The sequence below is a fragment of the Crocodylus siamensis genome, chromosome 4, assembly GCF_052110815.1.
Source record: "Crocodylus siamensis isolate JL-2025a chromosome 4, ASM5211081v1, whole genome shotgun sequence".
Lineage (NCBI taxonomy): Eukaryota > Metazoa > Chordata > Crocodylia > Crocodylidae > Crocodylus > Crocodylus siamensis.
In genome coordinates, this window is record NC_143398.1 from 126,058,915 (window position 1) to 126,073,392 (window position 14,478).

A 14,478-nucleotide genomic window follows, 5' to 3' on the forward strand; every position below is an offset into this window, starting at 1 on the left:
TCCATGGTTTTTAGTATCCAGGAGTTGATGAAGTGGAGTTCATAGGCTCATCTATGGGAAGTGTTTTGTAAGTTTCCTTTGAGGGTCAGGACTGAGAGATTGGAGAGAGAGTGGTTTTCTTGTGAGAAATGTGCCCCCACAGGTAATTGGGTATTCCTGTCTTTGATAGATTTCTGGTGTGCATTCATTCTGGTTTGCAGTTGTTGTTTGGTCTCTCCTATGTATTTTCCATCAGGGCATTTGGTGCATTGAATGACATACATTACATTTCTGGAGGTGCAGCTGTAAGATGCAGGAATGCTGATGGCTCTGTGGGGTGTAGTAATTGTGGGGGTGGTGGAGATGTGTTGGCAGGTTTTGCATTTCTTGTCATGGCATGGTCTGGATCTTTTTGGTGTGTTCTGAGCACGCCAAAAGGATCCAGACCATGCCATGACAAGAAGCCTAGGACTGGAAGGAATCTCTGGCATCATCTCCTTTAACTCCCTCCACAGTTGCAGGATTTGCTGTTAGATTCTGTGATATAGGCCTCCTCTTTATGTTACAGGTTTTGTGCAATTACCTTAAGACCAGCTATATGTGCAAAGTAGCTATCACCAATAAAAGCGCCACCCAGCTATAAAGTTAGACCTTGAAAATATGTACTAACTTTAAAGCTGGTTGCTATCCAGCTTTAATTTGCACATGTAGCAAGGTCTCCCCTGCAGCTGAGGACATTTTACACATGGTCTGGGATGTACAGGGTACTTTAATTAGTGAGGTGTGCTAATTAAAAACACCCATGTGTCATGTATCAGCATCTCTGCACTGTAAAAATAAGCAGCAGGGCACTTTGAACTAATGCTCATCGAATGTGTTTTATTTCCAAGTATCCTGCTGTCAGTTCTTCAGCGCAGGGATGTTGATGCACGTGATGCAGAAAGCTACCAGAGCACATCAATTTCTATGGCCCAGCAGAATTGGGTCTGATGTGCTGGATTTCCAGTGCTTTGGAACAGGCTCCCTGCATGTCTATAGGAGCTCTGAGAGCCCTGTCAGCTCTCAGGCTCTCAGCTACAGGGCTGCAACATGCTTAGTGCAGGGGGCTGCAACCCCCTGCATGTGTGCCAGAGCATGACATGTGAGACCATTTTGCTAGGACACCACAGCTGGCTTGGGCTCTGAGCAGTTGCCACCAGCCACAGAGCCCGGGCAGGCACCCTGGAGGCAGCAAGCCCTGCTGCCAGCAGCTTCGGCTTTGTGGCTGGCAGCAGCTGCCCAGAGCCAGGCTGGCTGCAGCCAGGAGGGTACAACCAGCTGCACCGGGCTTTGGTGCCCTGGCGGGCCTCTGGCAGCAGTGGCTGCTTGCACTCCTGTGAGCGGTGCAACCCTGGCCCCTCCCCTGCCATCTTCCTGGAGGTGTGCATGAATCTACCACCAGCAGTGAGGATCAGGCCCCTTATGGCTCCCTCGTAGTCATCCCCTGGCACTCCAAGTCGAAGTGGGGAAGTTGATGGATCAGGGTTGGGGTGTTTTTGGCACTCTGGCCATTGGCTCGGTGTGAAACCCCCAAGCCTGGAGGATTGCAGTAGTTGTGATCCCCCAGGCATGGGGATTGTTGCTGCTATGGTCCCACAGCCCTGGGGGTGTGTGGGGTGTCCTTGTGGCTGGGAGCCCCTCAGCCTGGGGTGTGCAGGGCTCTCAGCCACAGGACCCTGCTTCTTGCCCTGATCCTAGGTAATAAGGTGTGATGGGGTCTAATGTGTGATCCCACAATCATGCCGCTGTGCACATGTGGCATGGCAGGAGGCATGATTGTCTTGATTGTGCATTAGATTCCATTGCACTTTTGTCCGCATGTGTAGTGGGAACTGTAGATCCTCAGGCTGAACACAGAAGTTAATCATGATTTCAGTAAAGGATCTACCAGGAACGGCAAGGGGACTGATGAACAACAACACCAGTGACTTCAGGATGAAGCAAGAGGCAAGTATTTATTCAGGTAATACCTTTAATTGGACCAGCTGTATAGTTGGAATGGAGTTAGACAAGCTTTGGAGGGCAAGACACTCATTGCTGGTACTGAGCAGCATTAGGATCAGAAGTGGAGCCATTCTCCCCAGGCAGTGAAGTAGCTAGTTTAATTGATCTTCCAGAGGAGCTCTGACTAGAAGTGGGCAAACTGGGCTGAATAGTGAATAGGCTGCAGATGTAGTATGGAATCAGCTTGAACTCTTCATACATCCTGCTAGAGATGGTGAATGACGTCAGTCAGGAGCATCCTCCCCGCTTTAGGGGAGGAAACTGATCTGTGCCTAGTAATTGTTTTGTGCCCGAGCGGGGAGGGGTGCAGGGAGAGCTGCTGCAAGCCTCCTTGATAATAACTGCGACCCTGGGGAGGCCCCTAGGGACAAGATGAGGGGGCAGAGCACGGCCCGACCCCTCATGGCCCTTTCCAAAGGTGCCTTGTGTAGAGGTACCTTCTTGCAGGGCACCGGGGTCTGTCTGGAGCAGCAGGAGTGGGGAAGTGGGGAAGCTGATGCCGGGTGTGGGGGGGGAGGAGGTAGTAGCTTCTGCTCTGCGTGTGTGTATGTGGCGGGGGGAGGAAATAGTGCCCCGTGTGTGCGTGCAAGTTGATGTGTATGTGTGGCGCGCGGATGCAGGGGGAAGCTGGGGCTGCGCGTGTGGCAGCTGCGGGCGGCCCCGCCCTCCCCCACCACACCCCCGCGCGCAGAGGCTGCAGCTGCCCGCCAGCTCACCCCAACCGCGGCTACTGGGACAAACCCCCAGGCCCCGCCCCCCGGCCCGAGTGACTCCTGCCCGGCCCAATCCGCGAGAACCCTGCCCCCCGTGGGGGTGGTACCTGGGCCGAGGCCTGAAGTCAGCGCCCGCCCTGTCCCTGCCTGGCTCGCGGGCGCGGCAGGACTGGGCGGTGGCGGTAGAGGTAGAAGTAGAAGTACAAGTTCCGCCACGCGGCTCGAGTCGCTCCGCGCGCAGGTAAGCGGCTCCGGGGGGTGTCCCCTGCCCAGCCCGTGGGCCCCAGCTGCGCCCGCCCCCGCCCCGTGCAAAACGCCCCCCGCACCCCCAGCCCGGGCTTTGTCTCCCTAGGGCTTAAAAACCTCCAGTGCTGCAGATCCTGCCTGCTCGGTTTCCATATACGCCCAGGAGGTGCTGAGCAGGGCTGTGCTCCTCCCCTCCCCTCCCCCCAGTGGAGCCAGCTTCTTGCACTGGGTCTCCCGCGCCTGGTAGCCCGGAAAGGGCTGCTTGTCTTTGGCCTGGGGTGGGAGGGGAAGGCAGCAGCGCAGCTAGCTCGTAGGACGTGGGGCTACTGCTTAGTGGGGGAAGTGGGGAGGCTCCACCCTTTGACCCCCCACCAAAATGGGGATGTGGTTGAGCTGCCTGGTGCAGGCTGGCAAGGAGTGAGCCCTTTCCAGCCTTGTGAAACACCTGCCCATGTTCCTCTGGGTTTGGCTTTTACCTCTTTGGAGTTGGATTCTCTTGGAGATTTACCTCTTTGGAGGTGAAGTCATAGAGAAGCAGGGCTAGCAGGGACCTCCAGAGGTGTTGAGGGGGATGAAGCAAGTGCTGGTGTGTTGGGAGCATGAGGGCTGGATGGCTAGCCATAGAGTGGTCCATGGCAATAAGACCGTGGGCGCCTGAAGGTAAGGATGTATGTTCATAGTTTATGTGGTTGGCCATTTGAGCTTGAGCACCAGCGTTGTTGGAAAGGCCCCAAGAGCACAGCTTGCCTTAAATTGTCTAACACCCGTTCTGAGATGGTTAAGAACAATCCAGGCCCTGCCTGGAGGTCACCTAGGGCAGTGGTTCTTGACCTTTTTTGTACCAGGACCCATTTGTAAACATCCATGGCCAATCCTGACCCAGTGCCCCTCACTCCTGACCTGCTGCTCCCAGGCCCGAGCTGTCCAGTGTGTTGGACAGGCGGGGGCCACAAGCGACCTCTCACAGGCTGGAACACTGCCAGCCTAAAAGGAAAAATCCACAGTTTCCCACACTTTCCATTTCTCTGCGACCCCTTCGTATATTCTTGTGACCCAGTTTTGGGTTGCTACCCACAGGCTGAGAAATGCTGTTCTAGTGCAACCCTGTGCCTGAGGCAGCATCAGTCCTATCCAAAACATCCAATACAATCCATAACAAGACTACTGCCGACCCTGGCACAGTCTAGACCAGACACCCTAACCAGCCACAGGCAAAGCAGAGGGACCACGACAGCCAATGTCCTGCTTCTATTAAACATTGGTTTCAACATACACTCAATAGGCACAGCTATGTCCCCTGCTACAGAGGAAGGCAAGAACCCCCCAGTCTGTAGTAATCTGGCCATGGGGGCAAAATTTCTTCCTGACTCCAGATGTGGCAGTCGGTCTGACCTTAAGTAGAGGGAAGACCCTTTAGCCAGAACCTCTGGCTTCAGTCCCAGCAGGAGTATTACACGCCAGGCAAAGTCGCCAGACTTGGCTGTAGCCAACACCCAATGCCTCTGGGAAGGCTTAAAAACACCCTGACACATTAAACCGTCAGTTTTTGTGAAAGGCTGTTGTATGTGTATTTGCAGGCCATTCCTTCCCCATCAGCCTGAGTTTGAGCACAGTTTCATGAGTCACATTTCCAATGCCAGTTGCTTGTTCTTAAAGGAAAGTAACTCCTTGTCTTCTCTGCTTCTGCCAGTTCCAACGAGGGAGGTGGAATCTGTTTTGCTATGAATAAGTCCCGAGTTGGCCCCCAGATTCCTGGCACCAATGTGGTGTATATAGAATGGTTCCCTCCGTAGCAGTCAGGAATGAAAATGAGATGTGATTTATTTTTGGTTCAGCATGCTCTGGATGAGCAGGGGAGGAAGGCAAACAGGTGATGACAACATTTAGATGTCGCCAATTCTTTGCTAACTGACTGCTTCTTAATAGGCTCTAAGTCTGAAGTTGATTAGAAAGGGCTAATTATAAGTGTGCCATACATCTCTTGCTAGAAGATGATTAACTGTTTTATGACTGGAGGGATGAGTGTGAATCTGTATTTAAAAGACTGCCAGGCTGTGGGCACCAGCATGTATTTTTAGAAAGTCATAAGCTGGGGTGTTGCACAGCTTTTAGGAAGGTGGTGGGGAGAAGTCAGTTTGGGTTAAGCTGTCCTGTATTTTCAGGATTCAGTAGGACTCCCCAGGTTAGAGGCATCATGAAATTAAAATATTCAGTGCCCCTTGAGTTTTCTTTAAGATCCTGTTTGCACTGGCATAATTAATTTGGTAATTTGGCTCTATTTATTTTTTCTGAAATAGTTTTATTAGTGTGTATGTTTGTCCAGTGTATACACTGTATAGTTTAAATGGTACAGCTCTTGTGCAGAGGCACATATCCGTGTTCAAGAGTCATGGCCCAATTGTCTAGGAAGCCTTCAAAGATTTTGCTTGTTCTGTTAATTTCAGACCAAGTCATGATTTCAGAAAACACGTGAATTGTCTGTCATGGCATGCACTGAACTGGAATTGAGCAAAATAAGTGCCTGCATTCTGAAAAAACTAAACGATAAAAATGGGTCATTCCAAGTATAAAATATTTTTCATGCTTAAATGATCAGATAGCTGACGGTAAGATGTCTTGGTGTGCCAGACCCAGATTTATTGCTTCTATTACAGGCAACAGTCATAGCTTAAGGATTTACATTTTGGAAGGACAAATAACACTTCTATTTTATTTATTTATTGGTAACATCATGGGTGTCGAGTTCAGTAAAACCAACACACGCAATGAGGTAGCACAGTCTTGTGTCTGAGCTCTGGATTCAGAATCAGGAGAGCAGGGTTCTCTTTCCTGCTCCTGACCTGACTTAAACTCACTGCCTCCTTTCTTTGTCTCTGGACTGTAGATGATAATGCTTCATGTGTGCACTGCAAGGCTCAGTCTCTATAGAAACATGCTTAAAGATGCTTTTCTAAAAAGGTCTATAGTAATGGTCAGTAGGACATCATCAGTTAATCAGCTTAATAAAAAAAAAAAAGGGTTCATTTAGCTCAGGGCTGGGCAAAATATGGCCCACAGTCTGGACCTGGTCTGCTGACTGATTGGATCTAGGGCTGTGTGAAGTTTCAGTCCCTGATTTGATTTTGCAGAGATTTGGCTCAATTTGGTGGCGATTCTTTGAATCCGAATCGAATCAGAGGACCCTTTAATCTCTCCAAATCGAATTGGAACCTTCTGAATTGATTCGGAGATAGACATAGCTTTGAATGTTTTTCTACATACCTCTAGGTAGCATTGTGATGGGTGCAGATTCCAACCAGTGTTGACCAGTGCAGGTCCAAAAGCATGAAGTGATGGGGTCATGTGTAGGTAGGTCACATGCAAGGTGACCAGGAGTGGCTCGGGGATTTTTACCACCACCTTCAGGGAGCAGTCTGAAGAACTGGCCCCAGCCCTCCATTGCTATGGCACATTGTTGAGAGAGGGTACCCCAGTCCTAGAATGGGTTGCTATTGTTATCTGGAAACTGGCTAGCCCATGCTTCAGAGCAGTGGTAGTGGTGCTTTAACCAAGCTGGTGTGAAGATCTTTAGTTAAAGCACTGGTGCTGCCATTTTGAAACATGGGCACAGTGAATACACGTGACGCAGAGGCTGCTGGAGTGCACTAATTAGCATGCTTCAGCAGACTGGCAGCAGACTTGATTAATCGAATCTGCTCTGACACATGCTAAATACCATGTGTCGGAGCAGAGCTCTGTCACTGGTGCCCTATATTTGCATGGAGCCATTCATCTTGCCATCCAGTGCCTGGTGGAACAGCAACATAAAGGTTTTAAAGGTTGGGTGTCAGCTGGCAGGCTGACTCAAAAAGCTAGCATTGCGTTGAGCAGGGGCATGCCCAGACTTCTTCAGGAGGCTCCTTGGTAGTGGGGATATGTCCTGGGATGAGGGTTTTGCACAGAAAGGCAGCTCCTTATTGGTAGCAATGTAGATGGCACATGCGGATGGCAAGTAAATTGATGCCTGGCATGGACAAAGCATTCTTTGGCTCAGACAAAAACATGGTCAAGGGCATCCAGAAGAGTCCCCCAGTGCCACAGAGGCATGGTGTGGGATGGCCCAAGAAGAATCCTAATCCTAGCTAGTCCTAGCCCAACAGAAATTCCTTATTTGAGCCATTATATTTAGTGCAGTAGGCTTGGGGGGGCTGCAGTTAGCAGCATGGCATGAAGAAACTATGCCCTGTGCTGGGGCAAGACTCTGGTCAGGCAAGTCCACTGGTGCCACAGAGTGATAGTGTGGGGTGGCCAAGAAGGATTTCCATTTCTAATCCCAGGCCAAAAAGAGTTCCCTATTCAAGCTATTGTCCTTAGTACAGTCACTGGAGGGGTGGGGGGGTGCTCTGAGTTGACAGCGTGGCAAAGCAAAACCGCACTTTGGGCTGGATAATACTCTGGTTGGGGATCCCTGGGAGAATCGCCCAGTGCCACAGAGTCACAGGGTGGGGTGGCCCAACAAAGACTTCCATCTCCCAGCCCAAAAAACAGTTCCTTATTCGAGCCATTATACTTAGAACAGTGGCTGGGGGGGTCTGTCAAAGGCATGGCCAAACTGCCTTTTGGGCCAGGCAAGACTGCTCAAAGATGAGGCTAGATATCAGGAAGCACCACTTCACGGTCAGGGCAGCTAGGATCTGGAACCAACTTCCAAGATTGGCGGTCCTGGCTCCTACCCTGGGGTTTTTTAAGAGGAGGTTGGATGAACATCATGCTGGGGTCGTTTGACTCCAGTATTATTTCCTGCCATGGCGGGGGGTCGGACTAGATGATCTACTCAGGTCCCTTCTGACCCTAGAAACTATGAAACTGTGTCTGGGAGAGTTCTGCAGTAGCACAGAGGTAAGTCAAGGAGTGGCCCAAAAAGGATGTATAAGTATAATCCCAGCCCAAAAGCCAATTCCTTATTCAAGCCAATGCATTTTGTACGGTGGGAATGGGGTGCTGTCAGTTGGCAGCCTGGCACTACCAAGCTGCGCTTTGTGCTGGGCAAGATTCTGGTTAGAGGTGTCCAGGAGAGAGGCCCTGTGCCACAGAATCATGGTGTTGGGTGGCCTAAGAAGCATTTCCATCTCTAATCCCAGCCCAGAAACCATTTCCTAATTCAAGACCATATATTTAGCACAGTGGCTGGGGTGGTGTCAGTTGGCAGGCTGGCATGACCAAACTGTGCTTTAGGCCGGGTACGTCTCTGGTCAGAGATGTCCAGAAGAGTCCCCCAGTGGCACAGAGATGTGATCTGGAGTGGCCTGAGAAAGATTTGTAGCTATAATCAAAGCCCCAAATCTGGATCTTTATTCGGGTCCATATACTTAGCACAGTGGCTAGGGTGTAGTCTGTTATCATTGTGGCATGGCCAAACTGCACTTTGGTTCGGGCAAGCCTCTAGTCAGAGATGTCCAGCAGAGTCCCCCGGTGATGCAGATGTGTGATCTGGGGTGGCCCAAGAAGTATTTCTAGCTATATTCCCAGCCCAAAATCCAATTCTTTATTCAGGTCCATATACTTAGCACAGTTGTTGGGGTGCTGTTAGTTGGCACCCTGACATGGCCAAACTACGTTTTGATCTGGACAAGTCTCTTGTCGGAGATGACCAGGAGAGTCCCCTGGTGGCACAGAGGTGTGGTCTGGGGTGGCCTAAAAGGATTGCTGGGTATAATCCCGGTCGAAAATCCAGTTCCTTATTTGGGTTCATGCACTTAGCACAGTGGCTGGGGTGCTGTCTGTTGATAGCCTGGCACTTTTGGCCAGGCAAGACTCCTGTCAGAGATGTCCAGGAGAGTTCCCCCAGTGCCACAGAGACATGGTCTGGGGTGGCCCATGAAGGATTTCCAGCTATAATCCAGCTCAAAATCCAATTCCTTATTCAAATCCATTAATTTAGCACAGTGGCTGGGATGCTGTTTGTTGGCAGCCTGGCACGGCCAAACTGCACTTTGGGCTGGGCAAGTCTCTGGTCACAGATGTCCAGGACAGTCCCTCGGTGGCACAGACGTATTCTGATGGTTGGCCCAAGGAGAATTTCTAGCCATAATCCCAGCCATTATACGTAATATAGTGGCATGGGGGCTGTTGGTTGGCACCCTGGAATAGCTAAACTGTGCTTTGGGCCGGGCAGAACTGTGGTCAGGGTTCTTTGGAACAGTCCCCCAGTGGCATCGCCACAAAATTTGGGGTGGCCCAAGAAGTAGTTGGCCCCATAATCCCATCCTAATCCTTCATTTAAGGCTCTGTACTTGATGTGGGGTTTTATTCTACATATTAATTAATACATATGCACAGCTAATGAAATTATCTCTCTTTAGGATGTGCAATTCATTAATATGTTTTTATTAGGTCTAAATTAGCTTTGAAAAAGGAACCGGGAACCAGGAATAAGGAACTGGGAATAAGGAACCAACTTCAGCCTCATAGCAGGTTTGCTCTTGACCACATTCCTTAGAAAAGTCTCTCTTCCTTTAGCCCTTACCTCCTCCCAAAGCCGGATTGTTTTTAGAACATTAACAATAGTTATCATAGTTTACCCATGTGTGGCACACAACCACCACCATGCCAACAGCTGACTTGTCAACACTAAATGGGTTAGGCAAAGACTGAAGCACTCTGGGCTAGCCAGTATCCAGACGACAATAGCAACCCATTCCAGAACTGGAAGTTTTTATTGGTTTTAGATTAGCTTTGAAAAAGGAACTGGGAATAAGGAATTAGGGAACTGGAAATAAGGAACCAACTTCAACCACATAAGCCTGCTTCAGGCAAACAAAGTACATCGCTGACTCTTGCATCTTGGCCCCCAGAGAAACAAAGGAAAATAAGCATCTAGTATAGTGAGCCCCCAGTCGTGTTTGGAACATGGGGTTGTTCTCACAAAAGCAGTAGTGATAATCAGGGTGTGACAGGCTGTGTAGTGGCTAACTGGACACCCTGTGAAAACTCATGCAATTTGGACACAGTAAAGCTGCCAGCTCTGTGCCTCCCTACTGAGTCTTCGTGCTTTCAGTTTAAAAAGCTCCCTGTAACCAGGGCCACAGCACATAGCTCTCCTGACAGTGGTATGCATGTCAGCAGGATAGTATATCCAAGACAGCTTCTTCTCTTGACTTGATTATCTGCAGACTTCAAAGCAAAATCCAAACCAGGCTGCATCTTTAAAGTTATGCATGTCCTAATTCCATATTACATTGTAGAATTAGGAAGATAGCTAGGTAAAGAGCAGATTATTTTCAGAGGTTTTGACTGACTGCTACAATTACTGTGTTTCCACGTGGGAGAATTTCCAGGAGAGACTTGATTATATTGTAGTCTCGTAAATACAAACTGCCAGAAACCCCTGGTAATTTTACATACTTCAGCTGAACACTGATCTCCCTAAATAGCAGGAACTCACTACTACTACTACTACTAGTTACTTCAAAAGTGGGCTTGCTCTGGAGTTGGTTGTGACACTTCAGCAAGATAACGCTCCCTTGTCTTGAAGTGCTAATAGTCTATGGGGAGATTTTTCAAAGGCCAAGTCAGAGTTAGATGTCTAATTAAGTGAGTAAGGAAGTGTCATCCCATCTGTTTTTTTTCTTAATCTGTTTTGTAGAGCTGGCTAATGCTACTGGTTGTTATGTTGCATCATCCCCTTTTCACAACATTTTTGAGCCCTGTGCTCCTTCCACATCAGCTGATTTGTCAGTAGGTGATCACATAACCTTTGCTAACTCTGTTGACCTTAGTGGAAATTGGGAATAAGTCCCCTGGGTGAGTTGTGAATTACACTCCACTGATACGAAACCATTAAGGAAGACTTTAAGCAGGCTTGTCTCTGTTTTTGAGATGGCCAAAGGCAATTTCAGAATTTATACAGCACTTCTGTTTTTAATCTTAGTATACCAGGAGAGGTAAAATATTATCCCTGAAAGATCATGTCTCTTGCCCAATGTTCCAGAGAAAGTCAGTATCAAAATCAGAATGAGGGCTTGGTCCTTCTTTTACATCGGTGGTTCCCAAACTGGGTTGCAACCCCAAATGGGGTCGCAACATCAGTGGATGGGGTCACTGCATGGCACTCTTTCCCATGCCAGGTCCTCCCTGATGAGCTGCAGAGGCCTGAGGGAAAGGCAGCAGGGCAGGGAGCCCCAAGCTCACAGTGGGCAACCCACATTTCCACACCACTCCCCTCTCCCCCATGGGCTCCACTCTGGCTGTGCCACCTGCAGGGTGGGAGGTGAAGAGTGGGGCTCTGCATTCAGGCCTCAGCAGCTGCTGCTTCCTGCAGGTGGCAGCTGGTGCTCAGGTGCTGCTGAGGTCGGGGGTGGGGCAGGGGGCTTCAGGGCCTGGCCCTGGGGCATCTGGGGAGAGTGGAGGGCTGTGGGTCAGGAGTGAGGGGCACCTGGGAGGTGTGGGGGGCTGCAAGTTGGGAGTGAGGGGCCATGCTGAGGAAATGGGGTCATGCTGAGGAAGAGTTTGGGAAGCATTGTTTTAGATCATATAAGCATTTCTCTGTCCTCTAGGTTACTGACAACTGACTCCCTAATGACTGTCTGTATGGCTAAGTACAGACAGCCTGAGGTTGAATTGATTCAATCTTCTCAGGTCAGTCTAAGCTGCATAGACTGAACCAGGAAGCAGGTGAACAGGCATTCCCTTTTGATGTGGGAAATGTAGCCAAATGCCTGCAGTAGCCCATGCCAGAAGCTGGGAGTCACTAAAGCTTGCCTCCCATTTTGGCTAGATCAAACAGTTTGGGCCAAGGTTAGCCTGTCCACCCTGTGAGGGAGAGTGTGGGAGGGGCACAGATTTATGGCAGAGGTGCAAAGCATCCTGGGATGCTGTGAGTCTGTGAGTTAACTTGAATCTGGAGGGGATCTAGGGCAGTTCAATAAACCAATATGACCTAAATCAGTTCAGTCTGATACTGCATCCATCCAGGTTGATCTTAAATCGGTTTAATTCATTTTGAAAGTAGGTTGTGCACTGAACTTCTGTTGTGTTACTGATTTGAACCAGTTTCCAATCACTCTTACTGGTTTATGTATAATTTCTGTCCCTAGCCTAGTTTTTGCACAGTTAGGTGTTCAAGTGATGGGTACTTCAGATGAGGAAGCATAATAATTATTTCAGTACGATTTTGTTCATTCAGTTGTTTTTCCTGGAGGTTTTGCTCATCTGATTGTTAATAAACAAACATCCAGCAAAGGGATTCAGCTCTGAACACATTAAAGGGTGCTGTGAATTATGCAGGGTGTTTTCTGACTGAACTGTATTTTGGTTCAGATCAAGCTAAGGATAGCGGCTCTGTTATTTTTCTAATTGTAGGGAACAAAGTGTTCATTGCCAGCATAGTGTTTTTATTTTTGTTAAAGGTTGGAATTTTCCATTAATAATTCAGTCATCAAAGTAGATGATTGTTGCTTGACCATGATGTGTATTGTCCTTGCTGTGGGCACGTATGATTTCTCTCTGTTTGTTTGTAGCTTTTAGAATATTTTGTTCCTTTGTAACTTTGAAGATGAGAAAAGTTTGGTGGCTAAAAGCTTATTTCCCATAAAATGCCATCTTGCATTTGTCAAAATGCCAAGCTAAACCAAGGCTGAAGTAAAGCTGATTGTGCTGAATGGAAATGTTTAAGTAACACACTTAAAACAAACGATAGCTCCACTCTTCCTCCTACCCTTTCCCTCCTGCATGAAAAAAATTGTGAAGGAACATGTATCAAAAACTTGGATGGGAGTTCTGGGTTCTGGTAAGGTTAGAGGCCAGGCTGCATAGATTCTTAAACTGTTGGGAAATTGTGACTCGGATGCGAGAGAGTTTCAGAAAATTTGCTCCTTCTCTACGCTTGTCTCATGTGGGAGGTGTACCTTTGCAATGGCAAAGAACTCTGGCTGGTATACCATCCTGCTGTTGGGCACAGCTCTAAGCTCATTGGAATTACCATACTGCTGCTTTGATGCTCCCAGGGTGTGTCTACATGTTCATTAATGTACTGTAATAACAGGTACAAATCTTAATATGCCGTAATCAGCACTACTGTGCATTAGCACAGATGAATGCTTTTTTTGTGACTCTTAGTGAGCATTAGATTAAGTCTACTATGCGTTAGCACACTTTTTGCATGACACACTAATGCACAGTAGAATTAGTCCAATGTGCATTTAGCATCTCATGTGCTTAAAACTCTAGGGGGAAAAAAATCAACAAGTGGTCCAGTGTTACAGAAGTGGATGTCCCTCTTCTTTCCTCCATTTCCTGATGGTTAGGATCAGCGTAATGGCAATAAAGCCAGTCTTAGTTGCCTATACAGGATCAGTTCTTAAAACGAAAGCCCATACCTGACAACCATCAATGGTTTAAACCCCCCAGATTGACTCTGGCAATGGCCCAACTGGACCCTGACAGTTTTGCTGAGTTTCTAGGTATGAAGTTCACCTGCCCCACTTGCCTCCTAGCTTAAACACACCAGGTGTTTGGGCTAGGAGGCAAGAACAAGGCTTACACTGTGCAGACAATTTGTGAGGAACAATCCCACATTTCACTGCTTGTGACTTCTAGCCCTTTCTCTGCTGTCTTGTTACTAGCAATGAGCTCCAGTGAGTTGTTTCTGGAGGGTCAGGCAGAGCTATGTGCAGTAGGTGCATGATAAAATAGAGATCAAGCACTTCTCATGGCTTGATCTGTTTGAGGGCAACTTTCCTGGTCAGTCTTAAGGATCAGCTTAGATGTGCCCTTAGCTTCCTTGCCTCAATTTCATGTGTGATAAATGAAAATAATAATTACCAATTTCCCAGAAGCGGGGCAGGGGTTAACATTCATACAGTGCCTTGAAAATACTATATGAGTATTATTACAATATATTTTTATAATTATTAAATGTTATTAATAATAGCTTTTTTAAATACAAGGAACCACCAACATCTATGCAGTTAGGCTAGAATGTTCTAACAAGGTCACCATGTAGGTACCAAAATCTGTATTTAGGCTGTTAAAGGAAAAGCCTGAGTGACTTGTCCAATACCAAGAAGAGAGAGGTAGTAAATTCATATCATAGCTTGTATTAAAATTCAGACTTCCTGATTCCCAGTCTTCTGTTCAGACCATGAAACAATGCTTCTTGAGGTGAGGGGTTAGAGGCAGAACTAGAGCTAAAAGGACTTCCTGTTCCCAGTGTCATATCAAGGTAAAACGGGCAGTTTTACAAACCATACTCGAGTAGTTCTTCTGGGAACATTCCTGTTGACTTCATTGAGACACTTAATATGAACAGAGGTCCTGTGTCCATGTTCCATTTGTTAAAGTTTTATTTGTTCAAATATCTTATTGAAGAATGCAAGGTGCAGCCTTGTGAATTATCTACCTGAATTTTCCATATCAGAGAACCTCTGCATTACAAAGACAGGAGTCTAATTATAAGGCTTAAGAGAGTTGATTTACAACCAGTGATTGCTTAATTTTTTTTTATGGTACAACATCTGAC

At 47.8% G+C, this 14,478-nt stretch overlaps 1 protein-coding gene across 15 annotated transcripts in view; it reads left to right on the forward strand.

Moving 5' to 3' along the window:
- The first annotated feature begins 2,836 nt into the window (after positions 1-2,836).
- Positions 2,837-14,478, forward strand: part of PPFIBP1 (PPFIB scaffold protein 1) — a 207,340-nt gene continuing 195,698 nt past the window's right edge. For 14 of the 15 annotated variants that reach the window (XM_090043702.1, XM_090043703.1, XM_090043700.1 and 11 more), the window contains exon 1: positions 2,837-2,976. The gene's annotated coding sequence lies outside the window, so the exon portion shown is untranslated. The remainder of the gene's footprint in view (positions 2,977-14,478) is intronic. The other variant, XM_090043705.1, reaches the window with a different exon arrangement.